We start from the raw sequence: 8,368 nt of genomic DNA on the forward strand, positions 1-8,368 counted from the left end.
TATGCATGGCCTCTGCCCCATTCTGAGAAAACTGCCTTAGATTCAATCTGACCATCTGTGTTTTGCTTAAACAGAGAACAGAGCAGCCCTTCATCTGGATGGTCCATCAGGATGGGCTCTGAGTTCCCGGGTTGCTGACTGTGGTCACAGCGCTGTCCCTAGTGACCTGAGAGTCAGAACTGCTCCGTTCAAGCTCAGACAGAAAGAATCCCAGAGAGTGACCACAGTGGGTGAGCAAAGGCCCTGAGAAAGGCAGGCACTCCAGGGGGGACACAAGCATGTGTGGTGTGTGATGTAAGCTGCATACACACATGCTCACGGGGATGGGAAGCATCCTGAAGCTGGGTCTGCTCCAGGTGTGCTGTTTGTTCCTTGCGTGATGGGGGGTCTGGAGTACAGCATGATGCCTGTGCTCCAGAGGGCAACCTCTCATCCAGGACATCAAAGCCCAGGGAACAGCTGAGCAGAGAGTGGACCTGGACCCCTCTGTCAGCCATACCTTAAGCCAGAATTATCTGGAAAACAGGCTGGGAAAGGAAGTTGCCCTCCCCTGCCCACCCGACCAGCCATCACAGCCGGAAAGGCAGTCTTGCCTCATTACATCCTCCCCAGCTGTCTCTCAGGAAAACTTAAGAGTTTCCTCTCCCCTCCACCTTGAAGAAATAGGAGATGCAAAGGAAAGCAGGAGCATCCAGTGGAAGAGGGCACACTTGGGTGGATATGGTGTGAACTGGCCATGAATGCAGAGCTTGTAGAAACACTGCCAATTTGCTTCCAGTTTGCAATTACAGGCGACTGATGATTCTCGATGTTCACCCAGTTTTTAAAGTGACTTGTTAACTTTGTGAGCATTATTTTAACTAGAGACAATCAGTAGAGTCACACAAACCGTGTATGAACATGACTATAGATACACCAGCTGATATACAAACTCTTCAGGGACGCTGTAACAAATCTATATAGTACCTAGGAAGAAGGTAAACGTCTTTTCACTCCACACATCTCAAAAGAACATTTTTCCACAAGGGATGCTGGAACAATTGGATATCCACATACACAAAGGTGAATTTAAACCCTTACATCTCACCACATAAAAAAATTAACTCATAATAGATCATAGAGCTGAATATAAAAACTAACACCATAAAACTTCTAGAAGAAAACAAAGTCTTTGTGACTTTGGATTAAGTAAAGCATTCTTAGGATACCAAAAACACAGTCTATAAAGAGGAAAGAGTTTGACTTCCTCAAGATAAAAAATGCTTGCACTTCAAAAAACTCCATTATGAAAGGATTTGCAAATCATATATCTGGCAAAGGACTTACACAGAACAGTTCAATAAGACAAATGACCCAAGTTAAAAATACGCAACAGGTTTGAATAGAAGATACACAAAAGCTCAGAATCGCATTTTAAAATTCTACACATCGTTAGTCATTAGAGAAATGCAAATTAAAACCCCAATGGCTATAATAAAAAACAGACAATAACAAGTGTTGGTGAGGATGTGGATAGAAATTAAAATCCTCATATGTTGCTGGTGAGAATGTAAAACAGTACAATAATTTTGGAAAACATTTTAGCAGTTTCTTAAAAAGTTAAACATAAACTTACCATATGACCCAGCAATTTTACTCCTAGGAATCTACCAAGAAAAATGAAAACCTGCAATCACACAAAAACCTGTCCACAAATGTTTCTGTTCAGTTCAGTTCAGTCCCTCAGTAGCATCCAACTCTTTGCGACCCCATGGACTGCAGCACGCCAGGCCTCCCTGTCCATCACCAACTCCCAGAGCTTACTCAAACTCATGTCCATTGAATCGGTGATGCCATCCAACCATCTCATCCTCTGTCGTCCCCTTCTTCTCCCACCTTCAATCTTTCCCAGCATCAGGGTCTTTTCCACTGAGTCAGTTCTTTGCATCAGGTGGCCAAAATATTGGAGCTTCAGCTTCAGCATCAGTCCCTCCAGTGAATATTCAGGGCTGATTTCCTTTAGGGTGGACTGGTTGGCCCTCCTCAGTTGGCTCTCAGACTCTTAAGGGTCTTAAGGGACTCTTTAAGAGTCTTCTCCAACACCATAGTTCAAAAGCATCAATTCTTTGGTGCTCAGCTTTCCTTGTAGTCCAACTCTCACATCCATACATGACTACTGGAAAAACCATAGCTTTGAGACATGATGAATGGTGGAATAGAAGGACGTGTGGTTATCTTTTTGTCTCAAGCTTATACTTTTTCCCAAATGACTCGTTTTGGGCAGAGCAGACAGATGCTCCAGCTTAATCCATGTGCCCCTCTCTCTCCACTTTCATTTGTGGTTGATCATTTTTCTTCACATTTCTGGAAGCACCCTCTCTGCTAGAATGCTTAAATAATTGTGTTCAAAGCACACATTCATTCTCTTGGTAAATATCATCTTTGATCCAATAGTTTCAGAAGCCTGGTGTTTGAAGTCCTAGAATCTTCTCAGCTTTGCCATGATAGCATCTGTGAGGCTATGTACCCTGGTCCACAATATGGCTTTTCTGAGGATTCTCCTATGTTCAACCAGGCCCCTCCTCTGTACACTGTCTGTTCTTCATTCTGGGGCTTACTGAAACATGTCAGGTCTGGTTGAAATCTACAGATGCTGGTTGCATTATGTTAATTTGTTTTCATGGCTTACTAATTGTAAGCCATGGTCACAATCAGTTAGTAGGTCCCTGCCTCGGAGACCCTCTTACATGGTGTATCAGGGAACACACTTGGTAATGTTCATGGGTTCATCATAGAAAACAGTGTAGGAATGACAAAGCTCCACCCTCAGGAGACAGAAACAGTGAGCTTTACACAATGTATGTTATACCATTATGAAAATTCACGAACCTAGATATACCTAGATATAACATGGGTAAACCTCAAAATATAATGTTGAGAGAAAATAAGCAATTTGCAGACTACATACAAGGTAGCATTTTTATAACACTCAAAAACAAGCTAAATGAAACGTTTAGGGAAGTATGTGCTCAGTCATGTCCAACTCAGTGCGACCCCATGGCCTGTAGCCCACCAGGCTCCTCTGTCCATGGGATTCCCCATCAAGAATACTGGAGTGGGTTGCCGTGCCCTCCTCCAGGGAATCTTCCTGACCCAGGGATCAAACCCACGTCTCTGGTATCTCCTGCACTGGCAGGCAGATTCTTTACCACTAGTGCCACCTGGGAAGCATGCATATGTGTTTGAAAATAAGCAGAGTAAGTACATCATGCAAAATGCCAGGCTGGATGAATCACAAGCTGGAATCAAAAGACTGCCGGGAGAAATATCAATAAACCTTAGATATGCAGATGATACCACCTTAATGGCAAAAAGGGAATAGAAACTAAAGAGACTCTTAATGAAGGTGAAAGAGAGTGAAAAGGCTGGCTTACAACCCAACATTCAAAAAAACTAAGAACATGGCTTCCAGTCCCATCCCCCCAGCCAATAGATGGGGAAAAAATGGTAACAGTGAAACTCTTTATTTTCTTGGGCTTCAAAATCACTGCAAATGGTGATTGCAGCCATGAAATTAAAAGACGCTTGATCCAGAAAAGCTATGACAAACCTAGATAGTATATTAAAATCAGAGACATCACTTTGCTGACAAAGATCCATATAGTAAAAACTGTGGTTTTTCCAGTAATCATGTATGGATGAGAGAGTTGGACCATAAAGAAGGCTGAGAACTGAAGAACTGATGCCTTCGAGTTGTGGTGCTAGAGAAGACTCTTGAGACTTCTTTGGACAGCAAGAAGATCAAACCAGTCAATGCTAAAGGACATCAACCCTGAATATACATTGAAAGGACTGCTGCTGAAGCTGAAGCTCCAATATTTTGGCTACCCTCCAATACTTTGGCTACCTGAAGTGAAGAGCCAACTCACTAGAAAAGACCCTGATGCTGAGAAAGACTGACAAAAATGAGGATGACAGAGGATGAGATGGTTGGATGGCATCACTGACTCAACAGACATGAATTTGAGCAAACTCTGGGAGATAGTGAAGGACAGGGAAGCCTGGCGTGCATGCAGTCCACAGAGTCACAGAGTCACAGATTCCATGCTGCAGTCTGTAGGGTCACAAAGAGGGACACGACTGAGCGACTGAACAATGTGCTACCCCAGCACTCCCCACCCACCCCTCAAGCCTGACACTTAAACATGTTACACCCTTGCACATTGACCCCTAATCTTATTACCCACCCTTCCCCAGTTCTTGAATTCTGTGTCTGCAGTGGAGGTCAGTTCTCAGCAGTCCCTTACAGCCTCAGAACCGGATTCTTGTCTTCTCGCTTTGACGGAAACTCACCTCTCCCCCAGGGCGCTGCTTCCCTGGCAGCCTGCTCTCATATCCCCTACACCTGGCCGGGAGACAGGTGTCTGCCAGAGGATGCTTCTGGGCCAACCTCCCTCGTGCTTTCAAAAAATCCCTGCGCTCCAAAGTTCAGGCCATCAGGCTGCACCACTGGCTACTCTGGGTCATTCCTCCTCTCTCCTTCCTGGAAGACTTTAGCTTCTGAATCCCACTCTTTCCAATACTACTCCTGGGAGATTCTGGGTGACTCCACTATCTGTGTACATAGTCCTCACAGCACCCTGGCCTCAGGGTCCCTTAACTTCCCTTCCTCCACAGAGTCTCTGTCAGTACCCACTCCCGTGGGCATGCACCCAGCACCGTCCAGTAGGACTGTGATGATGGAAACATCCTGGATCTATGCAGTGCAGTATGGTGGTCATTTGTCACACGCAGCTTTCAAATGTGGCTAGCCTGGCTCAAGAACCGCATCTTCAGTTTTACTTTCAGTTAATTTGCATTTACATAGACACCCAAGGCTAGAGGCTAGTGTGTTGGAAAGCACAGCTATAAACTTGGCCATGATCAAGTAACTGGAAACCCTCCCTAGTCTCCCCCAACACCCTTGGCCTCTGAGTCATTGTAAGCATACATCTGCATCCATTTCCCTTCAGTGCTCTTACAGACATGGTTTCTCAGGAGAAATTCATCATTATTCTAATTATTATTTTCTTATACTAACTTTTTCTTTTTTTTGCCATGCATGATGTGGTATCTTAGTGCCCCGACCAGGGATTGAATCCTGCAGTGGAAGCTTAGAGTCTTAACCACTGGACCACCAGCAAAGTCCCCTTTTTTCTCTATCTTGGGTCTCATGGAGTTTGACTATATCTGGCAGACTGTCTTTGAATTTGTTTTGCTCGGCGTTCGGTGAGCCTTTTGAGTCTGTAAAGGCATGTGTTTCATCCAGTTTAGAAAGTGTCTGGCTGTTATTTATTTCCATGTAGTCTCTGCTCCTGGAGAAGGCAATGGAACCCCACTCCAGTATTCTTACCTGGAAAATCCCATGGACGGAGGAGCCTGGTAGGCTGCAGTCCATGGGGTCTCGAAGAGTCGGGCATGACTAAGCGACTTCCCTTTCACTTTCCACTTTCATTCATTGGAGAAGGAAATGGCAACCCACTCGTGTTTTTGCCTGGAGAATCCCAGGGACGGAGGAGCCTGGTGGGCTTCTGTCTATAGGGTCGCACAGAGTTGGACATGACTGAAGTGACTTAGCAGCAGCAGCAGCAGTCTCTGCTCCATCATTTATCTCTTCCCCTTCTTCGAGTCTTTTCACACGGATGTTGGATTTTTAAACATTATACCACAGGTTCCTAAAACTCTATTCATATTTTTCCAGTTTCTTTCTGTCCTTCAGATTTAATCATGTTTGATTAAAAAAATTATACATTTGATTATAGATTATATCCACACAATGGAATATTATTCAGCAACAAAAAGGAATAAAGTAGTGTCTCCTACAGCATGGATGGCCCTAGGGAACACTGTGCTAAGTGAAAGAAGCTAGTCATGTTTATATGAAATGGCCAGAATAGGCAAATTATGTAGAAACACACAGTAGATGAACGGTCCCGAGTCCTTGGGGTGGTGGTGACGGTAAGTGACTGCTAATGTATATGGGGTTTCTCTTTGGGGTGGCAAAGATGTTCAGGTGCAGTAAAGACCCCAGGACTTCCCTGGGTCAGAAAGACACCCTGGAGAAGGAAATGGCAACAACCCTCTCCAGGATTCTTGCCTGGGAAATCCTATGGACAGAGGAGGCTGTTGGGCTATAGTCCACGGGGTCGCTGAGAGTCTGACATGACTGGGCGACTGAGCACACACACCCATGTGTTCTGACATTAGACTGTGATGTTGCCCAACTTTGTCCATACACTAAAAACCACTGAAACACACCCTTCATTCACTTTATGGTATGTATATTATACCTCAATAAAGCTCTTTTTTAAAAAATAGTATGAATTGCATAATTAAAGTTAAAAACATTTAATTCACTCTACTTGGCCAGTTGCGTTTTGGATCAGCTTTCCCTTTTCCATCTGTGAATTTTCCTCTACTCCTTGCATACACTGGATTAGCAGGCTGCTTGCAATTGCTTTAAACACTCCTAGGATCTGGTATATAATCCATTAGGTTGTCCTTAAACAACAGGGGCGAGCTTTCTTTCCTGAGTTCTAAAAATCTTGATCAGACTCACTCTACGACAAATGAGATTCCCAAGATGACAATTGGAAGTTTCTTGCAAAGTAGACATTTGCTGACTCAGTGCCTGCTCAGAACTGGATTTTTCTTCCTAGCTCATTGACTTCTGTCATACTGGCTTTTCGAAATCCAGTCAAAACCTGTGATTTGTTGCCTGAGAGAAAAAGAAAAAAATAGTTTAGACTGTACTAGGACACATGTAGATACTACTTATTACATGCTTAGCTTTCATCTTACCTAAGTTAACTCATTTTAGTCTGCATAGTCAACCTGGAACATCAGTAGTGCTGTTTTACTAAAGAGATACAAAGATGTTAAACCTGACCAAGGTCACACGCCTAGTAAGTGGTGGAGCAAAATTCTACACCAGCGTGGTTCCAAAGTCCAGAGAAAGGTTGGCAGTGGGTCACCAAATTAACTAACCTTTTCCCACTGTACTAATTACTTAATTCAGAGGTATTTATGAAATTCAATGAGATGGTAAGTATTGATACAACACCAAACGAAAACAACAGAGGACAGGGTTCCTGTTCTGGGACTACTCAGTCTAAAGTGGGAGACAGAGAGACCCATCAAGGAAACCACGTAAGGAAGCCTGCACCCTGAGACCCAAAGTCTACACGGACTGCGGGTGTGTGTTCAGGGTGAGAAAAGATGGCACTGAAAGGCCAACATTTACTCCAGACCACGTGGGAGACCTGGGTTCAATCCCTGGGTTGGGAAGATGCCCTGGAGAAGGGAAAGGCTACCCACTCCAGTATTCTGGCCTGGAGAATTCCACGGACTATACAGAGTCGCAAAGAGTCGAATGTGACTTTCACTTTCACAGAAATGGCTGGTGCACAAGCGGAGTGGTGGAAGGGACATGGTGTCCTAGAAGGGCCGTGGTGTGCAAGGGTGCCCAAAGGGGTGGGTGGGAGTAGAGGTCAGGCTGTGAAGCACTCCCATATCTTCAGAACACTCCTTAGACCCCACATATGATTATGCTCCCTCGAGCCCAGAGACCTCTGTACTCACCTCACCTGCCGTGATCTAGTCTATTGCCGGTGTGTAACCCTACTGTAAAAATCATCACATGACCTTTAGTGTTATGGAGAGGATGGACATGAAAATCCTGTATCACAGAAAATCCCCAGCTCCAGGACTTAACAGCTGTGCGACTTCATGGAAGCTGCTTAATTTAACCCTGTTTCTTCATCTAGACACGGAAGATTTCTGCTTTTGAGAGAAATAATGAGGCTAAAAAAGGTTAAGTATATAAAGTTCTGAGTGCGCTGCCCATAACAGACTACATACAAGCAAGACACAACTGTGAGTGAGAGTCAGATTTGCACTCCCTGGTGCTCCCAGGACACTGGCCCACATTATGGAGTAATGTTACCCGAGTAACACCTTGCGGTGTGTGCTCCAGAAGGCACACTGCAGCCAGACTCGTCCACAGTGAGAGGCTGCAGCAAGGCTCATAGAAGGTAATGCTGCCTATCTGCTGATAAACCATTCCAACTCAAATATGTCCCACACAGAAATATCCCCACTGCAAAATTTCTGGAGGCACCATTCAGATTCTCTTGCTGCAAAGACACTATTTGAGATTGCTGTTTAGTTGCTAAGTTGTATCTGACTCTTGCGACCCCCTGGACTGTAGCTCACCAGGCTCCTCTGTCTATGGGGATTCCCCAGGCAAGAATACTGGAGTGGGTTGCCATTTTCTTCTCCAGCGGATCTTCTCGACCCCAGAGATCGGACCCACATCTCCTGCACTGGCAGACAGATTCTCTACCACTGA

The sequence above is a fragment of the Dama dama genome, chromosome 30, assembly GCF_033118175.1.
Source record: "Dama dama isolate Ldn47 chromosome 30, ASM3311817v1, whole genome shotgun sequence".
In the NCBI taxonomy this organism is placed as follows: Eukaryota; Metazoa; Chordata; class Mammalia; order Artiodactyla; family Cervidae; genus Dama; species Dama dama.